Genomic DNA, 19,650 nt, shown 5'->3' on the forward strand with positions numbered 1-19,650 from the left:
ATTTCCGAACATTTGCTTGGAAAATCTGCGATATTTTTTAATCTCTCGGATAAAGATTAAACTCTCAGAATATATGTATTATGGGGTGAGAAAAACGAAAATCCATGTTAAATTGCTTTAGAACTGACCGTTTCAAAGATATGTAAGAAAAACCGAGATCCATCTTCTATTTTATCATATATCTTAGAAACTAAACATTGTGCACAATTTATTATATCACCATTCGATTCAGCGTAAAATTCTTTATAAACCTGGTAATTTATATTAACCTGAGATTACTTGATCAGAAATGGGAACAAAATCATTGAAAATGGCAAAAAATCGCAAAATTTCCGAACATTTGCTTGGAAAATCTGCGATATTTTTTAATCTCTCGGATAAAGATTAAACTCTCAGAATATATGTATTATGGGGTGAGAAAAACGAAAATCCATGTTAAATTGCTTTAGAACTGACCGCTTCAAAGATATGTAAGAAAAACCGAGATCCATCTTCTATTTTATCATATATCTTAGAAACTAAACATTGTGCACAATTTATTGTATCACCATTCGATTCAGCGTAAAATTCTTTATAAACCTGGTAATTTATATTAACCTGAGATTACTTGATCAGAAATGGGAACAAAATCATTGAAAATGGCAAAAAATCGCAAAATTTCCGACCATTTGCTTGGAAAATCTGCGATATTTTTATATCTCTCGGATAAAGATTAAACTCCCAGAATATATGTATTCTGGGGTGAGAAAAACGAAAATCCATGTTAAATTGCTTTAGAACTGACCGTTTCAAAGATATGTAAGAAAAACCGAGATCCATCTTCTATTTTATCATATATCTTAGAAACTAAACATTGTGCACAATTTATTATATCACCATTCGATTCAGCGTAAAATTCTTTATAAACCTGGTAATTTATATTAACCTGAGATTACTTGATCAGAAATGGGAACAAAATCATTGAAAATGGCAAAAAATCGCAAAATTTCAGAACATTTGCTTGGAAAATCTGCGATATTTTTTAATCTCTCGGATAAAGATTAAACTCTCAGAATATATGTATTCTGGGGTGAGAAAAACGAAAATCCATGTTAAATTGCTTTAGAACTGACCGTTTCAAAGATATGTAAAAAAACCGAGATCCATCTTCTATTTTATCATATATCTTAGAAACTAAACATTGTGCACAATTTATTATATCACCATTCGATTCAGCGTAAAATTCTTTATAAACTTGGTAATTTATATTAACCTGAGATTACTTGATTCGAAATGGGAACAAAATCATTGAAAATGGCAAAAAATCGCAAAATTTCCGAACATTTGCTTGGAAAATCTGTGATATTTTTTAATCTCTCGGATAAAGATTAAACTCTCAGAATATATGTATTATGGGGTGAGAAAAACGAAAATCCATGTTAAATTGCTTTAGAACTGACCGTTTCAAAGATATGTAAGAAAAACCGAGATCCATCTTCTATTTTATCATATATCTTAGAAACTAAACATTGTGCACAATTTATTATATCACCATTCGATTCAGCGTAAAATTCTTTATAAACCTGGTAATTTATATTAACCTGAGATTACTTGATCAGAAATGGGAACAAAATCATTGAAAATGGCAAAAAATCGCAAAATTTCCGAACATTTGCTTGGAAAATCTGCGATATTTTTTAATCTCTCGGATAAAGATTAAACTCTCAGAATATATGTATTCTGGGGTGAGAAAAACGAAAATCCATGTTAAATTGCTTTAGAACTGACCGTTTCAAAGATATGTAAGAAAAACCGAGATCCATCTTCTATTTTATCATATATCTTAGAAACTAAACATTGTGCACAATTTATTATATCACCATTCGATTCAGCGTAAAATTCTTTATAAACTTGGTAATTTATATTAACCTGAGATTACTTGATTCGAAATGGGAACAAAATCATTGAAAATGGCAAAAAATCGCAAAATTTCCGAACATTTGCTTGGAAAATCTGCGATATTTTTTAATCTCTCGGATAAAGACTAAACTCTCAGAATATATGTATTCTGGGGTGAGAAAAACGAAAATCCATGTTAAATTGCTTTAGAACTGACCGTTTCAAAGATATGTAAGAAAAACCGAGATCCATCTTCTATTTTATCATATATCTTAGAAACTAAACATTGTGCACAATTTATTATATCACCATTCGATTCAGCGTAAAATTCTTTATAAACCTGGTAATTTATATTAACCTGAGATTACTTGATCAGAAATGGGAACAAAATCATTGAAAATGGCAAAAAATCGCAAAATTTCCGAACATTTGCTTGGAAAATCTGCGATATTTTTTAATCTCTCGGATAAAGATTAAACTCTCAGAATATATGTATTATGGGGTGAGAAAAACGAAAATCCATGTTAAATTGCTTTAGAACTGACCGTTTCAAAGATATGTAAGAAAAACCGAGATCCATTTTCTATTTTATCATATATCTTAGAAACTAAACATTGTGCACAATTTATTATATCACCATTTGATTCAGCGTAAAATTCTTTATAAAACTGGTAATTTATATTAACCTGAGATTACTTGATCCGAAATGGGAACAAAATCATTGAAAATGGCAAAAAATCGCAAAATTTCCGAACATTTGCTTGGAAAATCTGCGATAGTTTTTAATCTCTCGGATAAAGATTAAACTCTCAGAATATATGTATTATGGGGTGAGAAAAACGAAAATCCATGTTAAATTGCTTTAGAACTGACCGTTTCAAAGATATGTAAGAAAAACCGAGATCCATCTTCTATTTTATCATATATCTTAGAAACTAAACATTGTGCACAATTTATTATATCACCATTCGATTCAGCGTAAAATTCTTTATAAACCTGGTGATTTATATTAACCTGAGATTACTTGATCAGAAATGGGAACAAAATCATTGAAAATGGCAAAAAATCGCAAAATTTCCGAACATTTGCTTGGAAAATCTGCGATATTTTTTAATCCCTCGGATAAAGATTAAACTCTCAAAATATATGTATTATGGGGTGAGAAAAACGAAAATCCATGTTAAATTGCTTTAGAACTGACCGTTTCAAAGATATGTAAGAAAAACCGAGATCCATCTTCTATTTTATCATATATCTTAGAAACTAAACATTGTGCACAATTTATTATATCACCATTCGATTCAGCGTAAAATTCTTTATAAACTTGGTAATTTATATTAACCTGAGATTACTTGATTCGAAATGGGAACAAAATCATTGAAAATGGCAAAAAATCGCAAAATTTCCGAACATTTGCTTGGAAAATCTGCGATATTTTTTAATCTCTCGGATAAAGATTAAACTCTCAGAATATATGTATTATGGGGTGAGAAAAACGAAAATCCATGTTAAATTGCTTTAGAACTGACCGTTTCAAAGATATGTAAGAAAAACCGAGATCCATCTTCTATTTTATCATATATCTTAGAAACTAAACATTGTGCACAATTTATTATATCACCATTCGATTCAGCGTAAAATTCTTTATAAACCTGGTAATTTATATTAACCTGAGATTACTTGATCAGAAATGGGAACAAAATCATTGAAAATGGCAAAAAATCGCAAAATTTCCGAACATTTGCTTGGAAAATCTGCGATATTTTTTAATCTCTCGGATAAAGATTAAACTCTCAGAATATATGTATTATGGGGTGAGAAAAACGAAAATCCATGTTAAATTGCTTTAGAACTGACCGTTTCAAAGATATGTAAGAAAAACCGAGATCCATCTTCTATTTTATCATATATCTTAGAAACTAAACATTGTGCACAATTTATTATATCACCATTCGATTCAGCGTAAAATTCTTTATAAACTTGGTAATTTATATTAACCTGAGATTACTTGATTCGAAATGGGAACAAAATCATTGAAAATGGCAAAAAATCGCAAAATTTCCGAACATTTGCTTGGAAAATCTGCGATATTTTTTAATCTCTCGGATAAAGATTAAACTCTCAGAATATATGTATTATGGGATGAGAAAAACGAAAATCCATGTTAAATTGCTTTAGAACTGACCGTTTCAAAGATATGTAAGAAAACCGAGATCCATCTTCTATTTTATCATATATCTTAGAAACTAAACATTGTGCACAATTTATTATATCACCATTCGATTCAGCGTAAAATTCTTTATAAACCTGGTAATTTATATTAACCTGAGATTACTTGATCAGAAATGGGAACAAAATCATTGAAAATGGCAAAAAATCGCAAAATTTCCGAACATTTGCTTGGAAAATCTGCGATATTTTTTAATCTCTCGGATAAAGATTAAACTCTCAGAATATATGTATTATGGGGTGAGAAAAACGAAAATCCATGTTAAATTGCTTTAGAACTGACCGTTTCAAAGATATGTAAGAAAAACCGAGATCCATCTTCTATTTTATCATATATCTTAGAAACTAAACATTGTGCACAATTTATTATATAACCATTCGATTCAGCGTAAAATTCTTTATAAAACTGGTAATTTATATTAACCTGAGATTACTTGATCCGAAATGGGAACAAAATCATTGAAAATGGCAAAAAATCGCAAAATTTCCGAACATTTGCTTGGAAAATCTGCGATAGTTTTTAATCTCTCGGATAAAGATTAAACTCTCAGAATATATGTATTATGGGGTGAGAAAAACGAAAATCCATGTTAAATTGCTTTAGAACTGACCGTTTCAAAGATATGTAAGAAAAACCGAGATCCATCTTCTATTTTATCATATATCTTAGAAACTAAACATTGTGCACAATTTATTATATCACCATTCGATTCAGCATAAAATTCTTTATAAACCTGGTGATTTATATTAACCTGAGATTACTTGATCAGAAATGGGAACAAAATCATTGAAAATGGCAAAAAATCGCAAAATTTCCGAACATTTGCTTGGAAAATCTGCGATATTTTTTAATCCCTCGGATAAAGATTAAACTCTCAAAATATATGTATTATGGGGTGAGAAAAACGAAAATCCATGTTAAATTGCTTTAGAACTGACCGTTTCAAAGATATGTAAGAAAAACCGAGATCCATCTTCTATTTTATCATATATCTTAGAAACTAAACATTGTGCACAATTTATTATATCACCATTCGATTCAGCGTAAAATTCTTTATAAACTTGGTAATTTATATTAACCTGAGATTACTTGATTCGAAATGGGAACAAAATCATTGAAAATGGCAAAAAATCGCAAAATTTCCGAACATTTGCTTGGAAAATCTGCGATATTTTTTAATCTCTCGGATAAAGATTAAACTCTCAGAATATATGTATTATGGGGTGAGAAAAACGAAAATCCATGTTAAATTGCTTTAGAACTGACCGTTTCAAAGATATGTAAGAAAAACCGAGATCCATCTTCTATTTTATCATATATCTTAGAAACTAAACATTGTGCACAATTTATTATATCACCATTCGATTCAGCGTAAAATTCTTTATAAACCTGGTAATTTATATTAACCTGAGATTACTTGATCAGAAATGGGAACAAAATCATTGAAAATGGCAAAAAATCGCAAAATTTCCGAACATTTGCTTGGAAAATCTGCGATATTTTTTAATCTCTCGGATAAAGATTAAACTCTCAGAATATATGTATTATGGGGTGAGAAAAACGAAAATCCATGTTAAATTGCTTTAGAACTGACCGTTTCAAAGATATGTAAGAAAAACCGAGATCCATTTTCTATTTTATCATATATCTTAGAAACTAAACATTGTGCACAATTTATTATATAACCATTCGATTCAGCGTAAAATTCTTTATAAAACTGGTAATTTATATTAACCTGAGATTACTTGATCCGAAATGGGAACAAAATCATTGAAAATGGCAAAAAATCGCAAAATTTCCGAACATTTGCTTGGAAAATCTGCGATAGTTTTTAATCTCTCGGATAAAGATTAAACTCTCAGAATATATGTATTATGGGGTGAGAAAAACGAAAATCCATGTTAAATTGCTTTAGAACTGACCGTTTCAAAGATATGTAAGAAAAACCGAGATCCATCTTCTATTTTATCATATATCTTAGAAACTAAACATTGTGCACAATTTATTATATCACCATTCGATTCAGCGTAAAATTCTTTATAAACCTGGTGATTTATATTAACCTGAGATTACTTGATCAGAAATGGGAACAAAATCATTGAAAATGGCAAAAAATCGCAAAATTTCCGAACATTTGCTTGGAAAATCTGCGATATTTTTTAATCCCTCGGATAAAGATTAAACTCTCAAAATATATGTATTATGGGGTGAGAAAAACGAAAATCCATGTTAAATTGCTTTAGAACTGACCGTTTCAAAGATAAGTAAGAAAAACCGAGATCCATCTTCTATTTTATCATATATCTTAGAAACTAAACATTGTGCACAATTTATTATATCACCATTCGATTCAGCGTAAAATTCTTTATAAACTTGGTAATTTATATTAACCTGAGATTACTTGATTCGAAATGGGAACAAAATCATTGAAAATGGCAAAAAATCGCAAAATTTCCGAACATTTGCTTGGAAAATCTGCGATATTTTTTAATCTCTCGGATAAAGATTAAACTCTCAGAATATATGTATTATGGGGTGAGAAAAACGAAAATCCATGTTAAATTGCTTTAGAACTGACCGTTTCAAAGATATGTAAGAAACACCGAGATCCATCTTCTATTTTATCATATATCTTAGAAACTAAACATTGTGCACAATTTATTATATCACCATTCGATTCAGCGTAAAATTCTTTATAAACCTGGTAATTTATATTAACCTGAGATTACTTGATCAGAAATGGGAACAAAATCATTGAAAATGGCAAAAAATCGCAAAATTTCCGAACATTTGCTTGGAAAATCTGCGATATTTTTTAATCTCTCGGATAAAGATTAAACTCTCAGAATATATGTATTATGGGGTGAGAAAAACGAAAATCCATGTTAAATTGCTTTAGAACTGACCGTTTCAAAGATATGTAAGAAAAACCGAGATCCATCTTCTATTTTATCATATATCTTAGAAACTAAACATTGTGCACAATTTATTATATCACCATTCGATTCAGCGTAAAATTCTTTATAAACCTGGTAATTTATATTAACCTGAGATTACTTGATCCGAAATGGGAATAAAATCATTGAAAATGGCAAAAAATCGCAAAATTTCCGAACATTTGCTTGGAAAATCTGCGATAGTTTTTAATCTCTCGGATAAAGATTAAACTCTCAGAGTATATGTATTATGGGGTGAGAAAAACGAAAATCCATGTTAAATTGCTTTAGAACTGACCGTTTCAAAGATATGTAAGAAAAACCGAGATCCATCTTCCATTTTATCATATATCTTAGAAACTAAACATTGTGCACAATTTATTATATCACCATTCGATTCAGCGTAAAATTCATTATAAACCTGGTAATTTATATTAACCTGAGATTACTTGATGCGAAATGGGAACAAAATCATTGAAAATGGCAAAAAATCGCAAAATTTCCGAACATTTGCTTGGAAAATCTGCGATATTTTTTAATCTCTCGGATAAAGATTAAACTCTCAGAATATATGTATTATGGGGTGAGAAAAACGAAAATCCATGTTAAATTGCTTTAGAACTGACCGTTTCAAAGATATGTAAGAAAAACCGAGATCCATCTTCTATTTTATCATATATCTTAGAAACTAAACATTGTGCACAATTTATTATATCACCATTCGATTCAGCGTAAAATTCTTTATAAAACTGGTAATTTATATTAACCTGAGATTACTTGATCAGAAATGGGAACAAAATCATTGAAAATGGCAAAAAATCGCAAAATTTCCGAACATTTGCTTGGAAAATCTGCGATATTTTTTAATCTCTCGGATAAAGATTAAACTCTCAGAATATATGTATTATGGGGTGAGAAAAACGAAAATCCATGTTAAATTGCTTTAGAACTGACCGTTTCAAAGATATGTAAGAAAAACCGAGATCCATCTTCTATTTTATCATATATCTTAGAAACTAAACATTGTGCACAATTTATTATATCACCATTCGATTCAGCGTAAAATTCTTTATAAACCTGGTAATTTATATTAACCTGAGATTACTTGATCCGAAATGGGAACAAAATCATTGAAAATGGCAAAAAATCGCAAAATTTCCGAACATTTGCTTGGAAAATCTGCGATAGTTTTTAATCTCTCGGATAAAGATTAAACTCTCAGAATATATGTATTATGGGGTGAGAAAAACGAAAATCCATGTTAAATTGCTTTAGAACTGACCGTTTCAAAGATATGTAAGAAAAACCGAGATCCATCTTCTATTTTAACATATATCTTAGAAACTAAACATTGTGCACAATTTATTATATCACCATTCAATTCAGCGTAAAATTCTTTATAAACCTGGTAATTTATATTAACCTGAGATTACTTGATCAGAAATGGGAATAAAAACATTGAAAATGGCAAAAAATCGCAAAATTTCCGACCATTTGCTTGGAAAATCTGCGATATTTTTATATCTCTCGGATAAAGATTAAACTCTCAGAATATATGTATTATGGGGTGAGAAAAACGAAAATCCATGTTAAATTGCTTTAGAACTGACCGTTTCAAAGATATGTAAGAAAAACCGAGATCCATCTTCTATTTTATCATATATCTTAGAAACTAAACATTGTGCACAATTTATTATATCACCATTCGATTCAGCGTAAAATTCTTTATAAACCTGGTAATTTATATTAACCTGAGATTACTTGATCAGAAATGGGAATATAAACATTGAAAATGGCAAAAAATCGCAAAATTTCCGAACATTTGCTTGGAAAATCTGCGATATTTTTTAATCTCTCGGATAAAGATTATACTCTCAGAATATATGTATTATGGGGTGAGAAAAACGAAAATCCATGTTAAATTGCTTTAGAACTGACCGTTTCAAAGATATGTAAGAAAAACCGAGATCCATCTTCTATTTTATCATATATCTTAGAAACTAAACATTGTGCACAATTTATTATATCACCATTCGATTCAGCGTAAAATTCTTTATAAACCTGGTAATTTATATTAACCTGAGATTACTTGATCAGAAATGGGAATAAAAACATTGAAAATGGCAAAAAATCGCAAAATTTCCGACCATTTGCTTGGAAAATCTGCGATATTTTTATATCTCTCGGATAAAGATTAAACTCTCAGAATATATGTATTCTGGGGTGAGAAAAACGAAAATCCATGTTAAATTGCTTTAGAACTGACCGTTTCAAAGATATGTAAGAAAACCCGAGATCCATCTTCTATTTTATCATATATCTTAGAAACTAAACATTGTGCACAATTTATTATATCACCATTCGATTCAGCGTAAAATTCTTTATAAACTTGGTAATTTATATTAACCTGAGATTACTTGATTCGAAATGGGAACAAAATCATTGAAAATGGCAAAAAATCGCAAAATTTCCGAACATTTGCTTGGAAAATCTGCGATATTTTTTAATCTCTCGGATAAAGATTAAACTCTCAGAATATATGTATTATGGGGTGAGAAAAACGAAAATCCATGTTAAATTGCTTTAGAACTGACCGTTTCACAGATATGTAAGAAAAACCGAGATCCATCTTCTATTTTATCATATATCTTAGAAACTAAACATTGTGCACAATTTGTTATATCACCATTCGATTCAGCGTAAAATTCTTTATAAACCTGGTAATTTATATTAACCTGAGATTACTTGATCAGAAATGGGAACAAAATCATTGAAAATGGCAAAAAATCGCAAAATTTCCGAACATTTGCTTGGAAAATCTGCGATATTTTTTAATCTCTCGGATAAAGATTAAACTCTCAGAATATATGTATTATGGGGTGAGAAAAACGAAAATCCATGTTAAATTGCTTTAGAACTGACCGTTTCAAAGATATGTAAGAAAAACCGAGATCCATCTTCTATTTTATCATATATCTTAGAAACTAAACATTGTGCACAATTTATTATATCACCATTCGATTCAGCGTAAAATTCTTTATAAACCTGGTAATTTATATTAACCTGAGATTACTTGATCCGAAATGGGAACAAAATCATTGAAAATGGCAAAAAATCGCAAAATTTCCGAACATTTGCTTGGAAAATCTGCGATAGTTTTTAATCTCTCGGATAAAGATTAAACTCTCAGAATATATGTATTATGGGGTGAGAGAAACGAAAATCCATGTTAAATTGCTTTAGAACTGACCGTTTCAAAGATATGTAAGAAAAACCGAGATCCATCTTCTATTTTAACATATATCTTAGAAACTAAACATTGTGCACAATTTATTATATCACCATTCAATTCAGAGTAAAATTCTTTATAAACCTGGTAATTTATATTAACCTGAGATTACTTGATCAGAAATGGGAACAAAATCATTGAAAATGGCAAAAAATCGCAAAATTTCCGAACATTTGCTTGGAAAATCTGCGATATTTTTTAATCTCTCGGATAAAGATTATACTCTCAGAATATATGTATTATGGGGTGAGAAAAACGAAAATCCATGTTAAATTGCTTTAGAACTGACCGTTTCAAAGATATGTAAGAAAAACCGAGATCCATCTTCTATTTTATCATATATCTTAGAAACTAAACATTGTGCACAATTTATTATATCACCATTCGATTCAGCGTAAAATTCTTTATAAACCTGGTAATTTATATTAACCTGAGATTACTTGATCAGAAATGGGAATAAAAACATTGAAAATGGCAAAAAATCGCAAAATTTCCGACCATTTGCTTGGAAAATCTGCGATATTTTTATATCTCTCGGATAAAGATTAAACTCTCAGAATATATGTATTCTGGGGTGAGAAAAACGAAAATCCATGTTAAATTGCTTTAGAACTGACCGTTTCAAAGATATGTAAGAAAACCCGAGATCCATCTTCTATTTTATCATATATCTTAGAAACTAAACATTGTGCACAATTTATTATATCACCATTCGATTCAGCGTAAAATTCTTTATAAACTTGGTAATTTATATTAACCTGAGATTACTTGATTCGAAATGGGAACAAAATCATTGAAAATGGCAAAAAATCGCAAAATTTCCGAACATTTGCTTGGAAAATCTGCGATATTTTTTAATCCCTCGGATAAAGATTAAACTCTCAAAATATATGTATTATGGGGTGAGAAAAACGAAAATCCATGTTAAATTGCTTTAGAACTGACCGTTTCAAAGATATGTAAGAAAAACCGAGATCCATCTTCTATTTTATCATATATCTTAGAAACTAAACATTGTGCACAATTTATTATATCACCATTCGATTCAGCGTAAAATTCTTTATAAACCTGGTAATTTATATTAACCTGAGATTACTTGATCAGAAATGGGAACAAAATCATTGAAAATGGCAAAAAATCGCAAAATTTCCGAACATTTGCTTGGAAAATCTGCGATATTTTTTAATCTCTCGGAAAAAGATTAAACTCTCAGAATATATGTATTATGGGGTGAGAAAAACGAAAATCCATGTTAAATTGCTTTAGAACTGACCGTTTCAAAGATATGTAAGAAAAACCGAGATCCATCTTCTATTTTATCATATATCTTAGAAACTAAACATTGTGCACAATTTATTATATCACCATTCGATTCAGCGTAAAATTCTTTATAAACCTGGTAATTTATATTAACCTGAGATTACTTGATCCGAAATGGGAACAAAATCATTGAAAATGGCAAAAAAATCGCAAAATTTCCGAACATTTGCTTGGAAAATCTGCGATAGTTTTTAATCTCTCGGATAAAGATTAAACTCTCAGAATATATGTATTATGGGGTGAGAAAAACGAAAATCCATGTTAAATTGCTTTAGAACTGACCGTTTCAAAGATATGTAAGAAAAATCGAGATCCATCTTCTATTTTATCATATATCTTAGAAACTAAACATTGTGCACAATTTATTATATCACCATTCGATTCAGCGTAAAATTCTTTATAAACCTGGTAATTTATATTAACCTGAGATTACTTGATCAGAAATGGGAATAAAAACATTGAAAATGGCAAAAAATCGCAAAATTTCCGACCATTTGCTTGGAAAATCTGCGATATTTTTATATCTCTCGGATAAAGATTAAACTCTCAGAATATATGTATTCTGGGGTGAGAAAAACGAAAATCCATGTTAAATTGCTTTAGAACTGACCGTTTCAAAGATATGTAAGAAAAACCGAGATCCATCTTCTATTTTATCATATATCTTAGAAACTAAACATTGTGCACAATTTATTATATCACCATTCGATTCAGCGTAAAATTCTTTATAAACTTGGTAATTTATATTAACCTGAGATTACTTGATTCGAAATGGGAACAAAATCATTGAAAATGGCAAAAAATCGCAAAATTTCCGAACATTTGCTTGGAAAATCTGCGATATTTTTTAATCTCTCGGATAAAGATTAAACTCTCAGAATATATGTATTATGGGGTGAGAAAAACGAAAATCCATGTTAAATTGCTTTAGAACTGACCGTTTCAAAGATATGTAAGAAAAACCGAGATCCATCTTCTATTTTATCATATATCTTAGAAACTAAACATTGTGCACAATTTATTATATCACCATTCGATTCAGCGTAAAATTCTTTATGAACCTGGTAATTTATATTAACCTGAGATTACTTGATCAGAAATGGGAACAAAATCATTGAAAATGGCAAAAAATCGCAAAATTTCCGAACATTTGCTTGGAAAATCTGCGATATTTTTTAATCTCTCGGATAAAGATTAAACTCTCAGAATATATGTATTATGGGGTGAGAAAAACGAAAATCCATGTTAAATTGCTTTAGAACTGACCGTTTCAAAGATATGTAAGAAAAACCGAGATCCATCTTCTATTTTATCATATATCTTAGAAACTAAACATTGTGCACAATTTATTGTATCACCATTCGATTCAGCGTAAAATTCTTTATAAACCTGGTAATTTATATTAACCTGAGATTACTTGATCAGAAATGGGAACAAAATCATTGAAAATGGCAAAAAATCGCAAAATTTCCGACCATTTGCTTGGAAAATCTGCGATATTTTTATATCTCTCGGATAAAGATTAAACTCCCAGAATATATGTATTCTGGGGTGAGAAAAACGAAAATCCATGTTAAATTGCTTTAGAACTGACCGTTTCAAAGATATGTAAGAAAAACCGAGATCCATCTTCTATTTTATCATATATCTTAGAAACTAAACATTGTGCACAATTTATTATATCACCATTCGATTCAGCGTAAAATTCTTTATAAACCTGGTAATTTATATTAACCTGAGATTACTTGATCAGAAATGGGAACAAAATCATTGAAAATGGCAAAAAATCGCAAAATTTCCGAACATTTGCTTGGAAAATCTGCGATATTTTTTAATCTCTCGGATAAAGATTAAACTCTCAGAATATATGTATTCTGGGGTGAGAAAAACGAAAATCCATGTTAAATTGCTTTAGAACTGACCGTTTCAAAGATATGTAAAAAAACCGAGATCCATCTTCTATTTTATCATATATCTTAGAAACTAAACATTGTGCACAATTTATTATATCACCATTCGATTCAGCGTAAAATTCTTTATAAACTTGGTAATTTATATTAACCTGAGATTACTTGATTCGAAATGGGAACAAAATCATTGAAAATGGCAAAAAATCGCAAAATTTCCGAACATTTGCTTGGAAAATCTGTGATATTTTTTAATCTCTCGGATAAAGATTAAACTCTCAGAATATATGTATTATGGGGTGAGAAAAACGAAAATCCATGTTAAATTGCTTTAGAACTGACCGTTTCAAAGATATGTAAGAAAAACCGAGATCCATCTTCTATTTTATCATATATCTTAGAAACTAAACATTGTGCACAATTTATTATATCACCATTCGATTCAGCGTAAAATTCTTTATAAACCTGGTAATTTATATTAACCTGAGATTACTTGATCAGAAATGGGAACAAAATCATTGAAAATGGCAAAAAATCGCAAAATTTCCGAACATTTGCTTGGAAAATCTGCGATATTTTTTAATCTCTCGGATAAAGATTAAACTCTCAGAATATATGTATTCTGGGGTGAGAAAAACGAAAATCCATGTTAAATTGCTTTAGAACTGACCGTTTCAAAGATATGTAAGAAAAACCGAGATCCATCTTCTATTTTATCATATATCTTAGAAACTAAACATTGTGCACAATTTATTATATCACCATTCGATTCAGCGTAAAATTCTTTATAAACCTGGTAATTTATATTAACCTGAGATTACTTGATCAGAAATGGGAACAAAATCATTGAAAATGGCAAAAAATCGCAAAATTTCCGAACATTTGCTTGGAAAATCTGCGATATTTTTTAATCTCTCGGATAATGATTAAACTCTCAGAATATATGTATTATGGGGTGAGAAAAACGAAAATCCATGTTAAATTGCTTTAGAACTGACCGTTTCAAAGATATGTAAGAAAAACCGAGATCCATCTTCTATTTTATCATATATCTTAGAAACTAAACATTGTGCACAATTTATTATATCACCATTCGATTCAGCGTAAAATTCTTTATAAACTTGGTAATTTATATTAACCTGAGATTACTTGATTCGAAATGGGAACAAAATCATTGAAAATGGCAAAAAATCGCAAAATTTCCGAACATTTGCTTGGAAAATCTGCGATATTTTTTAATCTCTCGGATAAAGATTAAACTCTCAGAATATATGTATTATGGGGTGAGAAAAACGAAAATCAATGTTAAATTGCTTTAGAACTGACCGTTTCAAAGATATGTAAGAAAAACCGAGATCCATCTTCTATTTTATCATATATCTTAGAAACTAAACATTGTGCACAATTTATTATATCACCATTCGATTCAGCGTAAAATTCTTTATAAACCTGGTAATTTATATTAACCTGAGATTACTTGATCAGAAATGGGAACAAAATCATTGAAAATGGCAAAAAATCGCAAAATTTCCGAACATTTGCTTGGAAAATCTGCGATATTTTTTAATCTCTCGGATAAAGATTAAACTCTCAGAATATATGTATTATGGGGTGAGAAAAACGAAAATCCATGTTAAATTGCTTTAGAACTGACCGTTTCAAAGATATGTAAGAAAAACCGAGATCCATCTTCTATTTTATCATATATCTTAGAAACTAAACATTGTGCACAATTTATTATATCACCATTCGATTCAGCGTAAAATTCTTTATAAACCTGGTAATTTATATTAACCTGAGATTACTTGATCCGAAATGGGAACAAAATCATTGAAAATGGCAAAAAATCGCAAAATTTCCGAACATTTGCTTGGAAAATCTGCGATAGTTTTTAATCTCTCGGATAAAGATTAAACTCTCAGAATATATGTATTATGGGGTGAGAAAAACGAAAATCCATGTTAAATTGCTTTAGAACTGACCGTTTCAAAGATATGTAAGAAAAACCGAGATCCATCTTCTGTTTTATCATATATCTTAGAAATTAACATTGTGCACAATTTATTATATCACCATTCGATTCCGCGTAAAATTCTTTATAAACCTGGTAATTTATATTAACCTGAGATTACTTGATCAGAAATGGGAACAAAATCATTGAAAATGGCAAAAAATCGCAAAATTTCCGAACATTTGCTTGGAAAATCTGCGATATTTTTTAATCTCTCGGATAAAGATTAAACTCTCAGAATATATGTATTATGGGGTGAGAAAAATGAAAATCCATGTTAAATTGCTTTAGAACTGACCGTTTCAAAGATATGTAAGAAAAACCGAGATCCATCTTCTATTTTATCATATATCTTAGAAACTAAACATTGTGCACAATTTATTATATCACCATTCGATTCAGCGTAAAATTCTTTATAAACCTGGTAATTTATATTAACCTGAGATTACTTGATCAGAAATGGGAACAAAATCATTGAAAATGGCAAAAAATCGCAAAATTTCCGAACATTTGCTTGGAAAATCTGCGATAGTTTTTAATCTCTCGGATAAAGATTAAACTCTCAGAATATATGTATTATGGGGTGAGAAAAACGAAAATCCACGTTAAATTGCTTTAGAACTGACCGTTTCAAAGATATGTAAGAAAAACCGAGATCCATCTTCTATTTTAACATATATCTTAGAAACTAAACATTGTGCACAATTTATTATATCACCATTCGATTCAGCGTAAAATTCTTTATAAACCTGGTAATTTATATTAACCTGAGATTACTTGATCAGAAATGGGAACAAAATCATTGAAAATGGCAAAAAATCGCAAAATTTCCGAACATTTGCTTGGAAAATCTGCGATATTTTTTAATCTCTCGGATAAAGATTAAACTCTTAGAATATATGTATTATGGGGTGAGAAAAACGAAAATCCATGTTAAATTGCTTTAGAACTGACCGTTTCAAAGATATGTAAGAAAAACCGAGATCCATCTTCTATTTTATCATATATCTTAGAAACTAAACATTGTGCACAATTTATTATATCACCATTCGATTCAGCGTAAAATTCTTTATAAACCTGGTAATTTATATTAACCTGAGATTACTTGATCAGAAATGGGAACAAAATCATTGAAAATGGCAAAAAATCGCAAAATTTCCGAACATTTGCTTGGAAAATCTGCGATATTTTTTAATCTCTCGGATAAAGATTAAACTCTCAGAATATATGTATTATGGGGTGAGAAAAACGAAAATCCATGTTAAATTGCTTTAGAACTGACCGTTTCAAAGATATGTAAGAAAAACCGAGATCCATCTTCTGTTTTATCATATATCTTAGAAATTAACATTGTGCACAATTTATTATATCACCATTCGATTCCGCGTAAAATTCTTTATAAACCTGGTAATTTATATTAACCTGAGATTACTTGATCAGAAATGGGAACAAAATCATTGAAAATGGCAAAAAATCGCAAAATTTCCGAACATTTGCTTGGAAAATCTGCGATATTTTTTAATCTCTCGGATAAAGATTAAACTCTCAGAATATATGTATTATGGGGTGAGAAAAATGAAAATCCATGTTAAATTGCTTTAGAACTGACCGTTTCAAAGATATGTAAGAAAAACCGAGATCCATCTTCTATTTTATCATATATCTTAGAAACTAAACATTGTGCACAATTTATTATATCACCATTCGATTCAGCGTAAAATTCTTTATAAACCTGGTAATTTATATTAACCTGAGATTACTTGATCAGAAATGGGAACAAAATCATTGAAAATGGCAAAAAATCGCAAAATTTCCGAACATTTGCTTGGAAAATCTGCGATAGTTTTTAATCTCTCGGATAAAGATTAAACTCTCAGAATATATGTATTATGGGGTGAGAAAAACGAAAATCCACGTTAAATTGCTTTAGAACTGACCGTTTCAAAGATATGTAAGAAAAACCGAGATCCATCTTCTATTTTAACATATATCTTAGAAACTAAACATTGTGCACAATTTATTATATCACCATTCGATTCAGCGTAAAATTCTTTATAAACCTGGTAATTTATATTAACCTGAGATTACTTGATCAGAAATGGGAACAAAATCATTGAAAATGGCAAAAAATCGCAAAATTTCCGAACATTTGCTTGGAAAATCTGCGATATTTTTTAATCTCTCGGATAAAGATTAAACTCTTAGAATATATGTATTATGGGGTGAGAAAAACGAAAATCCATGTTAAATTGCTTTAGAACTGACCGTTTCAAAGATATGTAAGAAAAACCGAGATCCATCTTCTATTTTATCATATATCTTAGAAACTAAACATTGTGCACAATTTATTATATCACCATTCGATTCAGCGTAAAATTCTTTATAAACCTGGTAATTTATATTAACCTGAGATTACTTGATCAGAAATGGGAAACAAAATCATTGAAAATGGCAAAAAATCGCAAAATTTCCGAACATTTGCTTGGAAAATCTGCGATATTTTTTAATCTCTCGGATAAAGATTAAACTCTCAGAATATATGTATTATGGGGTGAGAAAAACGAAAATCCATGTTAAATTGCTTTAGAACTGACCGTTTCAAAGATATGTAAGAAAAACCGAGATCCATCTTCTATTTTATCATATATCTTAGAAACTAAACATTGTGCACAATTTATTATATCACCATTCGATTCAGCGTAAAATTCTTTATGAACCTGGTAATTTATATTAACCTGAGATTACTTGATCAGAAATGGGAACAAAATCATTGAAAATGGCAAAAAATCGCAAAATTTCCGAACATTTGCTTGGAAAATCTGCGATATTTTTTAATCTCTCGGATAAAGATTAAACTCTCAGAATATATGTATTATGGGGTGAGAAAAACGAAAATCCATGTTAAATTGCTTTAGAACTGACCGTTTCAAAGATATGTAAGAAAAACCGAGATCCATCTTCTATTTTATCATATATCTTAGAAACTAAACATTGTGCACAATTTATTGTATCACCATTCGATTCAGCGTAAAATTCTTTATAAACCTGGTAATTTATATTAACCTGAGATTACTTGATCAGAAATGGGAACAAAATCATTGAAAATGGCAAAAAATCGCAAAATTTCCGACCATTTGCTTGGAAAATCTGCGATATTTTTATATCTCTCGGATAAAGATTAAACTCCCAGAATATATGTATTCTGGGGTGAGAAAAACGAAAATCCATGTTAAATTGCTTTAGAACTGACCGTTTCAAAGATATGTAAGAAAAACCGAGATCCATCTTCTATTTTATCATATATCTTAGAAACTAAACATTGTGCACAATTTATTATATCACCATTCGATTCAGCGTAAAATTCTTTATAAACCTGGTAATTTATATTAACCTGAGATTACTTGATCAGAAATGGGAACAAAATCATTGAAAATGGCAAAAAAATCGCAAAATTTCCGAACATTTGCTTGGAAAATCTGCGATATTTTTTAATCTCTCGGATAAAGATTAAACTCTCAGAATATATGTATTCTGGGGTGAGAAAAACGAAAATCCATGTTAAATTGCTTTAGAACTGACCGTTTCAAAGATATGTAAAAAAACCGAGATCCATCTTCTATTTTATCATATATCTTAGAAACTAAACATTGTGCACAATTTATTATATCACCATTCGATTCAGCGTAAAATTCTTTATAAACTTGGTAATTTATATTAACCTGAGATTACTTGATTCGAAATGGGAACAAAATCATTGAAAATGGCAAAAAATCGCAAAATTTCCGAACATTTGCTTGGAAAATCTGCGATATTTTTTAATCTCTCGGATAATGATTAAACTCTCAGAATATATGTATTATGGGGTGAGAAAAACGAAAATCCATGTTAAATTGCTTTAGAACTGACCGTTTCAAAGATATGTAAGAAAAACCGAGATCCATCTTCTATTTTATCATATATCTTAGAAACTAAACATTGTGCACAATTTATTATATCACCATTCGATTCAGCGTAAAATTCTTTATAAACTTGGTAATTTATATTAACCTGAGATTACTTGATTCGAAATGGGAACAAAA

Source organism: Rhynchophorus ferrugineus, unplaced genomic scaffold, assembly GCF_030347505.1.
Source record: "Rhynchophorus ferrugineus isolate W39M unplaced genomic scaffold, kcgeb_rfMv2 rfM9, whole genome shotgun sequence".
NCBI classification, from domain to species: Eukaryota; Metazoa; Arthropoda; class Insecta; order Coleoptera; family Curculionidae; genus Rhynchophorus; species Rhynchophorus ferrugineus.